The 11,938-nt window shown below is 37.6% G+C and overlaps 1 protein-coding gene across 19 annotated transcripts in view; it reads left to right on the top strand.

Moving 5' to 3' along the window:
- Positions 1-1,981: 1,981 nt before the first annotated feature.
- The window catches only part of JAKMIP2 (janus kinase and microtubule interacting protein 2), a 178,489-nt gene continuing 168,532 nt past the window's right edge, over positions 1,982-11,938 (top strand). For 7 of the 19 annotated variants that reach the window (XM_072826398.1, XM_072826401.1, XM_072826397.1 and 4 more), the window contains exon 1: positions 2,553-2,889. The gene's annotated coding sequence lies outside the window, so the exon portion shown is untranslated. Of the gene's footprint in view, positions 2,184-2,552; positions 2,890-3,245; positions 3,317-6,246; positions 6,353-11,938 lie in introns of those variants that run through there. The other 12 variants (XR_012031187.1, XM_072826396.1, XM_072826414.1 and 9 more) reach the window with 4 other exon arrangements.

Below are 11,938 nucleotides of genomic sequence, written 5' to 3'. Positions count from 1 at the left end.
TGCTTGTTTTTATATATATTCTACTGAAGCCAGAGACAAATTTCATTTTTTTTAAGATTTTATTTATTTATTCATGAGAAACACAGAGAGAGGCAGGGACATTAGTAGAGGGAGAAGCAGGCCCTGCGGTGAGCCTGATGTGGGACTCGGTCCCAGGACCCTGGGATCATGCCCTGAGCCAAATGTAGATGTTTAACTACTGAGCCACCCAGGTGTCCCTAGACAAATTCCATTTTAAGATAAATAAAAAAGTAGATAAAATAAATAGAAAATAATTAAAAGTGATTATTAAAGAAAGCTGTTATTAAATAACGATAATAATGCTGCATGGATACGGCAAAAGGTAGGAGAGCATTTGAACGACTAAATTGTTCGAAGAGGGAGCACCAAAACACTTTTTTCTCCCCTAGTTGATTCTACCTATGTTGATAGGAGGAGAGAAAACTGTAATCACCCACCCCAACCAAGTCAGAAAGGCTTGAAAGATGAGATGCCCCCTCATGAGGCCAATGGGGAGGATTCTGTTACCCAAACATGTCTGAGCTTCTACAACCCACAGCTTTTCTTTCTGCTAACTTACATGACCAGCTTTGTGGAGACAGCAGAAGGTGAGATTCAGAGAAGAATACAAAAAAAGAGCAAGACAACCCATTCCTTTCTGTTACACGAGTCCACTTCCATGATGTGGAAGTATGTGCAGACTACGTGGTTGCTCAGTCTCTGGTGGGAGGCAGGAGCCACCAGCCGCACAGAGTGGAGAAGACCAAGAGATAAGGCCAAGGATGGTAATGAGGATGAGGTGCAGCCCTTTCCTTAACCAGCTAATCATCTTCAAGTTAGTTTTGTTAGAATAGGGCACTGGCATCAAGAGGGACTCCATCTAGGGAAAAAAATCTTACATTTTAATATTAATTACTTAAGACCAGGTAATCATAACTAATATTTATTGAACAGTTACTTTGTGCTAGACATTATTAATGCTCTACATACATCATTCCATTCAGTTCTCACAATGACCCCATGATAGTCATTTGCTATGATAATTTCCAAAATGATAGGTTCAGGGAAGTTAATTACTGTGTGTCAAGTCATATCTATGGTAAGTACTGGCACCAGAAATGGATCCCAGGCTGTCTGACTCTGAAACTTACACTAATCCTATTTGAATTTATAAATAAATGACCCTATGGGTTAAGAACAAAGGGTACCTGCATTCCATATAGGAGTGGCAAAAAACTACTGGTTAGGGGGAAGCAAATGTTAGTATTAGAAGGGTCAGAGATTTCATTGTTGGCCCTATTGTTAATTAGCTGTGTGAGTTTGGGAGATTTATATAACTCCTTTAAGACTTAGAATATCCTTGACTGTTACATTTTAGAGAACTTTTATTCTTTCAGGCTCTCTCTGTCTTTGCCATCATCATCACCATCATATTGTTCTTGATGAAAAAACATCACCAATACATCACCATGTATTGTTTTCTCACCTTAATTTTTTGCCTTGTGTGAACTTGCCATGCTATTCCCTTGATCCCTTGGATTAAGAGGCAGCGATAAATGTACTACTACTACTACTACTACTATTAGTAAACATTTGCATTCTTACTACATTCCAAGTGCTATTAGTGCATTATTTCATTTAATTTTTACAACTGCTGCACGAGATAAATACTAGTATCATCTATAATTTAGAGTTAGAAACAGAACTCACAAAGAACTCAGAACATTGCTGATTTCACTTCCTTTTTTTCCTACCTACCACCCTGACTATCAGCTGGCTTGGGAACTCCAAAAGAACATCCATGAAAATGGCATCCATGATAATGGTACAGAATTCTCTGCAGGAAAATTTCCTACTCCAGTAGTTTGACGTTATATAAAGCTTTAGAACTCTCCACCAACTGGTTGGTGTTCCTGAGAACGGTGTGGTTGCTCAAGAAATCTCTGTTCCCTCTGTTCCAAAATCCTTTTTAACAGGGGAGTGCCAAATACCTCCAAGCCCCATTCTGAAAGAGAACTGGAAAAACAGTGAGACCAAGTGACTCACTTGGGAAGAACAAGCAGAAAGTAGTGCTAAGGAATCAGACTTGCATCTTATTGCAAAGTCCGGCCACTCAACTTTGCTTTTTAACAACCTTGAGTGACATTGAGTGAAAGATACTATTAAGGACAAACATATTTGGGGTAATTATAATCTCCGATTACACGATATGATTTTCTCCATTTGTTATTATTTTTTTCTGATAGCAAATTTCAATACATTTTGTTGGAAAACCATGGAAAGTGCAGAACATAGTTATGATGTATGTTTCAGCCTTGATTTCGGTTACATTTAAATTATTCTCTTCCTGTGCCTGTACACCCTTGCCCCATTTTTAAAGACCCAGAGTCCAGGTAGGAGAGACCAAGAGCATCCCAGAGGGCAGCAGCACCACTCCCCTCCCCTCCAGCCCCTGCAGCTCATTTCTCCCGTCTCCCCTCCCCCTTAGGCTGGTGGCTCGCCATTGGTCGTTGCCATGACAACCAGCAGCTGCCGGCACAGGCCGCCTCTACCGCAGCAGGGGTGGGGTCTGGGGGAGGGGGCAGGAGAGGCGGAGCCAGAGGAGGTGTCTGCTGCAAGTTCCTGGCTGCCTCTGAGCTCACCCCATCCTCGGCGCGGGAGGAGGCCAAGTGCCGATGCCGCTGCCGCCGCCGCCTCGGCTGCTGGTGCTCTAGCGGGGCGGGAAGGGTGGTTCCTCTCCGCACCGTCGCCAGCCGGAGAGGAGGGAACAAAATCCCAGCAGCGGCTGCTGATGTTGGGTTCGGAGGCCGCATCCGACTCGGTCGCAAGGAAAATGGATTCAGTTTGCATCTTTCCCTCCTTTCGACAGCTTCTCCGAGTCTCAGCGTGGTAAGCAGGAGACGATGGGGCTGTCTTCTGGGTTTATGCGCCGGTTCAAGGACCTGTGGGTACATTTGTGGCCGGCACTTGAACAATGACTCCGTCGGAGTAGGAGAGGGAGATGTGCAGACAGAGCTGGGGATGGAGAGAGGAAGGGTGCCGGGAAGAGAGAAGTAAGAAAGCATCCGCTGTGGGTTATTTATTTATTTATTTTTTAAATGGTGTTCTGATTTTGTCTTGAACGGGCTCAGATTGCAGACTGAGCCACTTGGTTCCTTTCCTTCCCAGCTTAGCAACAGAATCAGGGGGTGGAAGAAGAGCTAACAAGACATGGGTGTTATTGAAAGGATTCATTTAATTTGCAGCTCTCACGTACAGGGTCGGGCCTTCCTAAAACCCGATTGGTGCCTCCTAAGCTTCCCGGCCTAATTATAAGGTGATTTTGCTTATTTCCTTCATCGCTAAGAAAAAGTAGCCCCAGAATTTAGCATTCTATTTCATATTCTAATGCACTCTTGTTGAGAAACCATTTGCTGGATAGAGTTTGATTTTTAGTGGGTAATTGTGATTATGAACATACAAATGTATATCCTATGGTTATGCATATCATGCATACACATGTTTCCTAGCATAAGTAGTGCATTTATGAAACATATTTATATGCACACTGTGCTCTGCAATCATATTTATGGGTTATAAATGCCCTTGCACACTTGGAGGTAATTGCATATTTTTGAAACTATGCTTCTGGTTTGTATTATTCATTGGCTTCATTTGGATTAATGTGAGATTTATTCTTGTTATTGTCCCTTAGTTTCATTGTGACCAATTAGGACAGATGCCTATCATTTAGTCTGTATCTTAGCCCTAGATGCGAATTCATAGCCTGCCTCTTCTCTTTATTTTTAATTGGTTTTGTGGGGGGGGTGACTTGAGAGCTCTGAATTTACAATGATGGGAAAGGGAGGTGGCTTGAGGTATTATTTTGTGTCCAGCATCTTGCTAAGTGAATGTTGAAACAAATCAGTTTTCTTGAAATTCTACTCTATCCCTTTCATGTTTGTGTCTTGTGTCCCAGGAAGCACAGACGAGCTGCAAGGTGAACTGCATTCATTTTATTTGATAGTGCTGCTTGCTCTTTGGTCTTCATTCCTTCACTATCCAGGCACCATTTTACAGTTCTCTCAAATGTTGTATTATGGGTCACTTCTTTAGGTGGTTAAGTAGGAAAGTGGGATTGTTTTGAAAATCTAGGTGTTCCCAAGTGCCCTAGCCATTTCCAAATTAGTCTGCTTATACAATGAAATGAAAGAAGAGAGTGAGGGAAGCTTAGCAAGAGAATGTAAAGCAGGTCGCCCGAAATGGGGGGCTGTTATAGTTTACAAATGCTTACTAGGATCTGCTTGACCTTTTATTATGTTAAGGCTTTATGGCAGCTCAGGACACTGAAGATGCCTGAGATGAGTAGGATACAGGGCTCCATTAATAATGCAGGGGATTGGATTTCACTGAATTAAAGCCAGAAAAATCCTTGCAGGTAAAAGTGTATTACATTCATCATATGGACTAGTTTTATCCACCAGTCTCTTCTCAAATAGTATCATTGTCAGTGCTAACATTTTTTATAATATAAAGTAACATTTTTTATGTTAATCTTGCATTTTATTTTATACTGCTCCTTCATTTAAAAATTTTCCATGTATTTGAATGAAGTTTATAGTTTAATTTCTCAGAGAGTAAATGTTCCATTTGGTTTCTATATAGGAAGACTTAATGGGAAGAATGGATTTAGTATGCTTATGGCATATTGTTTATTATATAGATCCACAACTCTGTAAAGTCATGCTATTGTGTGCCCAATTATAACTAAATAAAGTAGAGCAAGGAAAGAAGTACTTGGCTTATATGTCATATAAAATTTTTGTAACACATTGCATTCTAATCTTTTAATGATAACTTTTGACTTCTAAAAATTAAAATTTTAGATATATCTTAAAAGCTTACTAGCTTTAAAAAATTTAAGACACATTTAGTTGACCCTGTTTCATGCAATGAAAACAGCTATCTTGGGGCTTTGTTTTATTTCCTTTGTGTGGAATTTTCATTAGGCTGTGGTTTTATAGGTGAAGTTGGTACAGTTTAGGCAGAGGCCAGTGACCATAGGCCATGGGCACAGAACTGACTATCAATAGTAGCCTGTTTTATCTGTGTGGTCAGACCCTGATGGGAATCACAGACCTAGTTTTTGATCCCACAGCTTGAGACAGTTATATGGCCTTTGCTGAGAGCCACACAAAAGTGAAGTGTGTTTAAAGGACTACAAGATGTGCTCTCAAACAAAAGATAAGTAAACTAGGATTATTTCATTTGGAGAAGAGAAAATTGAGACATGACAGTCATTTGCTTTAGAAAATCTGGGAGTTGTTTGGAACCTAAAATATAGTCAGTCAATGTGCTTCAACTTCATTAGGAAAAATGAAGATTAGAAATACAGAATGTAGAACTTGCTGATAGCAAAGTTGAGTTGTCCACTGGACAACAGATAAGGTAGCACTTTCTTTCATCAAAACCTCTGAAAGTATGACTTAGACATGCATTTATTTGGGATGGCATAGGCTAGATTCTCTCTCAAGAAGTTCTCTAGCTTTTTCTAGAGCAAAGTGTCCATTTTATAGTGTGCTTTAGCTGTTTAATATCTGGTACTTCTAGATTTGTAATAGTAAGACTCCATTTTGGAGTCTTTGGGCTTGTAAATTACAGAATTTGGATATTTTTAAAGAAGTCAGTTGACCATCTGCTTGGAAAATATTATGTGTCATCCTGTCAGGATGCAGGGAACTGAATATTGGCCTCTTCATAAGAGTCCTTTCTCAGCAACTTTGTGGAATTTAGTACCTAATAGCCATATTAAAATTTTTTTCTTTTGTATGGCTACTTTTGAAAACTAAAATGGGGTTGAGTGGGGTATGGATACAAAATAATTCAAGGGTCATCAAGGGATGTCAGAAAGAACAAAGTATGTGAGAGATACTTGCAAGTTATTGTTTAAATGTGCTATTTAGCAGTATTCAAATTTAATTAATTCTCTGTTTCTCAAACACTGTCTTGAAAATGCCACTCTTGTTGGAATAGTAAATATTTTGACAGGCATTTAAACTTTAGTAAAACTTGTTTTAATTGGAGTAAAACCATTAATTCCTCACTTTGTGGTAGGATATTCCTTGTTTCTTCAACATATATCAATTTTATGTACATGCTTCTAGTCTCCATCAGGATGACTTAGAAAATATCTGAAAAGTCAAAACCATTTTCTACATTTCTGATAGGTTTATTAAAGGATTAATGCTTTGTTTTCCATGATTGCAGCCTAAAAGGGAACTGAATTTATCATGGAAGTTTCAACATAACTCAACAATCTGTTTTTTTCTGAAATAAATGAACCAGATTCATTTATCTGACTGTTACTTGAGAGGTCAGTTGCAACTCTTCCTATTTGTATATCCCAAGTATTATTCTATCAATTAAAAATGTTTTTACACAAGAGGAATAAATCATATAATCAAACTATTTGTAGAGAGCTCTTATATGACTAGAACAATTGGCATATTGTAGCAATGTAGAATTTCCTTGGAATATATAAGATGTGAAATTTCCTTGGGATCATACAGATGTGAAAATACAGTTGTAATAATTGCCATCATTACACCTTACATTATTAATATAATCTTTTGTTCTCAAAGTCATTTTACGTTCTCTAGTTTTCATCTAATGTTCCCCCAAATTCTCCCGTGCCAGTAAAATTGTGTTATCATAAGTGGAAACAGGCTCAGAGAAGTTAGGCTTGTCCGAGTTTGGGTTTGGTAAATGGTCTAATTGGGCCTGGATTCCAAATTCCTCGAGCCCAAATCTACTGTGTCAGAACATTTAATATATTATCTTGCTAATTAAAATTTTAAAATAAAATTAATTTTAAATATCAAATACAGTAAATCTGCATTAAATGTGACTCATTTTATTTGAAATTTTATTTGAATATTTTGGGTCATTATTTGCTCTTTGATCATATCGAATTGCTAAGTAGACTAAATGTATGCTTAGGGTATCAGCCTCCCCCCACAAATAATGGTGCACACAAAATTGATTTTGGAGAAAACCTGAGATTCTTGATATCTTAGAAAAGCATAGAAGCATTTGTCTGGGAAAAATCAGAAGTTTGTTGGATTGATGTGCCCTTTTTTTATGGCTAAGTATTGTTTTTATGTTTAGTGACATCCAGGTTAGGAGGAAACGATTTTTTTTTTTTTTTCTGTGCTTAGGACCAAATTAAGATTCCTATAGATCCTGGACCTTGAAAAGAAACCGGGCCATGCCTATGTTCTAAGCATTTTTTCACCTACATGTTCTTAAAATTAAAAATTATATTACATCCTTTAAAAAGTATACATCAGGGGTGCCTAGATGGCTCAGTTGGTTGGGCATATGGTTTGGTTTCGGCTCATGATCTCAGTGTGGTGAGATCGAGCCATGCATTGGGGCATTGGGCACTGTGCTTTTCTCCCTCACCCTCTCACCCTTTGCCCCTCCCCCTGCTCCCATGTCCTACTTGCTCTGTCTAAAATAAATAAATAAATAAATAAATAAATAAATAAATAAATCTTTAAAAGCAAAAAAAAAGTACATCAGCTCAGCAAGTTACTAATATTTTCCCTAGACAAATACTTTTATACTTTTCTGAAATTTCAAAAATTTAATACTTTTCTCCAAAAACATTCTATTTTGGCGGCGGGGGAGGGAGTCTTCCTTTCTTTGCTAATGCCCTAGGCACACAATTTGTGTCTATTTGGCAATTCAGCACTGGCCAAATAACAACTTGTGCCATCTGAACTATCATTCCACATTTGGGAAGCATCCTTTATAATTAATTAGCTTGCAGTACAAGTGAGATCTGTCACACTAAAGACATTCTGCTTTAAATCAATATTCACCGATACAATTAAATTTTTTCTTTTAAAAGTTTTTTTTTACATTTAAAAATACATCATTGTGAGAAATAAATAAAAGGTAATACAGAAATGTATAAAAAGGAAAAAAAAAAAAAAAGAAATCACCCAGAAACCTACCTCAAGAAATAATTACTGTTAGCATTTTGGGAAAATTTCCTTCTAGATTTTTTTTTTACATACTCTAGGTATTGTTTTGTAGTTCTTTTACTTTATATAAGGTGACTGTCTTTCCGTGTCAATGAAATATGTCTCTACTAAATTTTTAATCTCTGACGTTTTTCCTGATTCAAGATGCTTTTTCCATGAAAGTATAAAGACCTGCAAGTCTTTATACATTGTTTTAAATACTTGTCATGATACAGGTAGATCCTGCTTGATTTACAGCAGGTGTGAGTCAAGCATTGTTTTCAGGAAATCTGATATCTGTTACTCTGACCTGCCACTGCATCTCACAATGGGTATTAAATTAATCTTGGTTATCTCTTGTCTGCTCATAATGAGTGAATTTTAAGCCCAAGTCAATGAAATCTTTGTCTGAATCACTAGAAATGTCACCAGACGCATGCATAAGCAAACAAGCAAAAAAACAAATATAAATTTCTTTCAGATTTTTGTCATTTTTCCTCAGTATGGTAGTGGCATCCTACAGTCTTAACCACTGTGTCCAAGTCAAATCCTCTATGTAAGCTTTTTTTTTTTTTTTTTTTTTTTTAGAGAGAGAGAGAGAGAGAAAGTACGTAAGCACAGGATGCAGAGGGGCAGAAGAAAAAGGAGAGAATCCCAAGCAGACTCCACATTCGGTGCAGAGCCCAATGTGGGGCTCTCTCATAAACCTGAGATCATGATCTGAGCTGAAACTAAGAGTCAGATGTATAACCAACTGAGAACCTAGGTGCCCCAGCATATTTAAGCAACATACATTAGCTGTCACATGATTTCCTAGAGTAAACTAAGCTTTATTTTTGGCATCTGTCTATTCCTTAAACCTGTATGTAGTTTTAAAATGAAAGCCCAGGGGTGCCTGGGTGGCTCATTTGGTTAAGCGTCCAACTCTTGATTTCAGCTCAGGTCATGATCTCAGGGAGTTGAGATAGAGTCCTGTGTCAGCTCCCTGCCTGGTGTGGAGCCTGCTTGAGATTCTGTCTTTCCCTCTGCCCCTCCCCCTACCTCCTCTCCAGCTTGCTCTCAAGTCCAATCTCTCTGCGGGGAGGGGGGAGGAATGAAAGGCCAGTGATCTGACTCTTCTCTTTTATAATATGAATGGTTGCAATCTCCTTATACTTTAAGTTTGAGCTTTAAATATAACTCTTTAGAGAGAGGTTTCCTTAATTATATCTCCACTATTATCCTCTACACCCTGTGGATTTCCTTCATAGCATTTACCAAAGTCATAATTATAGAGCTATTTATTTGTGTGCTTGATTTTCCCTACCCTTCAGTAGATTGTAAGCTCTTTGAGGGCAGAAAATGAAACATTAATGAAACCATTAATGACAAACGTCATGGCACAACGTATGTGCATGATAATTGTTGGTTGGCTGGCTGGCTGACTAGATGGATGGATGGATAGATGATCTCCTGCAGGCCCTCTGGTTTAAGATTGTGGAATATTTTTCCCACTAGTAGTTCTTTGGACTGTGATTATTCATCCTTTTATTTTGGCAGTAAAAACAAGTGGATTGTATTTGTATTTGTGACATTCTCTGTATTCTAAGATTTGGGTAAAGGGAAATCAACTTCTTAAAGGCAATAAATCTCAACGCTTTAAAAATCAATAATTGAAAATTGTTCACTATATACTATGACATAAATAAGAAAAGCTGTGAACATTTCTTGCCTCCTCTATTCCCTTTCAAAATTGAATTGTAAGTCAGAAATAGTGATGCCACCAGTAAGCAAATTTCTTTGGATTCATTGAATTTATTAAAATAAATTAGTAATTTAATTATTATTAGCATCAAATCACATATCCACACTTAAAGTTCTTTTGCTATTCTGGAAATCCACTCTAGTAAATTCACTAATAAACAAATCATCCGTTCGTATCTGTATCCAGAAAGTAAGACTAAACAGAAATGGCGGTAATAATCTCACCGAAGTATGAGGTAGAAGTCTTTGTTCCCTTTCTTTGACATCTGAATCAAGATCATTTACTGCAATGCTTGAAATTCTGGAGTCTAACTGCAGCAAAAATATACATAGAAAACCAAGTCTGACTAATTTTAGTTGACACTCTCTGGTCAGAAAACAATTCGCTGGTGTTATTTTCAAGAAGGAAATTTGCTGAGATCATTGGGACTCTAAAAAAGCTTTGTGAGCATGTGCTCAAGTAAAAAGGGTGATATTTTCTCATGACTTCTGTTCCAAACTGGAAACATTCCCTTGGAAAATGCTACCAGTACAACGACAATGAAAATGTAAACCAAGCAAATGTTTCTTACCCACATTCCTTATCTGGTTTTTCCCTGTGCAGCATTTCATAGAGAGAGGTATCTTCCAAAAATAAGCTGAGCTCATACTCTGTAGTCATTACTGATCCATATTATGTCCCATAAACTCTTCTTAGGTCAGATATATCTACTTCGAACGTATTTTCCGGAACAAAAGCCATCTTTTTCTATGCAAGGATGCTGATGAAAACAACTAGACTAGAATACTTTAAAGGAGTACCATTCTGTAAAATCCATGATATGGTGCCATTCTACCAACAAGCCATTAAAAGAATAGCAAGACAATCGGCAATTTTTTAAATGACAGTCACCAATCTGAAGGTGGTACAAAAAAAAATTAACACTCTAATTTCTTATGAGAATTCTCGAAATTCTGCTAATTGGCACTGATAGGACAGAGAGAAGAATTTTGGTGTTTTGAAGATATTATAGATCCCAAATTTGCTTTCTTATGAATTTCCTAGATAATTCCTATTATGAAGATGGGGGAACTCTGGAATTACTGGAGTTTCTCCATCATCTGCTCTGCTCTGGTTACCTAGACCCGAGGAAAGAACTAACTCCCACTTTGCTGGTTCTGTCTCTGTCTCCTACATCTCTTAAGGAGGAATTTATTTTTTATTTTTATTTTTTTAAAGATTTATTTATTTATTTATTCAGAGAGAGCGAGAAAGAAAGGCAGAGACACAGGCAGAAGGAGAAGCAAGCTCCATGCAGGAAGCTTAAGGAGGAATTTAAATGGCAATTAGTTAACCATAAAATGAGTTTTGTATTTTAGAAAATATACGATTTTGATTTATTAAGGAATACATTTGACTTATGATTTACTTTTATTTTTAAAACACTTCATTAAATAAAAGCACCTACAAAGTTTTGAGTGTTTTGAACTAGATACCTAAAACACCAGCAATCATTAAAAATAAACCCTAGCTTTTAAAAAATGAAGTAATGAGGAACGCCTTACCCTAGTTAGTTTTACACAGAAGGAACATTTTAGCCATCTTGCTCTCTTCTTGGCTAGCTGGTCCACATTTTAGGATCTACAGGGTACAGTGCTATACTCTGAAACAAGAGAAAGGAAAATAGCCTGGTATAAGGGAAATTTTTTTTTCTTTCACTATTGTGTGACCATTAGGTTTTTATCCCCCATGGGTTTATTTATTTATTTATCTTTTATTTATTTATGATAGTCACACAGAGAGAGAGAGAGAGAGAGGCAGAGGCAGAGACATAGGAAGAGGGAGAAGCAGGCTCCATGCACCCGGAGCCCAACGTGGGATTCGATCCCGGGTCTCCAGGATCGCGCCCTGGGCCAAAAGGCAGGCGCTAAACCGCTGCGCCACCCAGGGATCCCTTCCCCGTGGATTTAAAAGAGCCCTATCTCTAAATGCATGCTTAAACATGTCTGATTCATATTAATGCTCTTGTTTGGACAAGTTTGCACATACTGTCCAGTCTCTTTTAACTATATGATTTTATATTTTTCTCTTTTCACTTTATTTACACTTTTTGAAATCAGACCTAAATGGCTCAGCCAGAGCTCCTAGAAGGTAGTAAAGAAGCAAGATTAATATTTCTAGTCAGTCACTGATCATTTGCATACTG

This window comes from Canis lupus, chromosome 5 (genome assembly GCF_048164855.1).
Source record: "Canis lupus baileyi chromosome 5, mCanLup2.hap1, whole genome shotgun sequence".
Taxonomy (NCBI): domain Eukaryota; kingdom Metazoa; phylum Chordata; class Mammalia; order Carnivora; family Canidae; genus Canis; species Canis lupus.
Note: the sequence above shows the minus strand (reverse complement) of the source record. Positions and strands in the feature narration are given on the sequence as shown.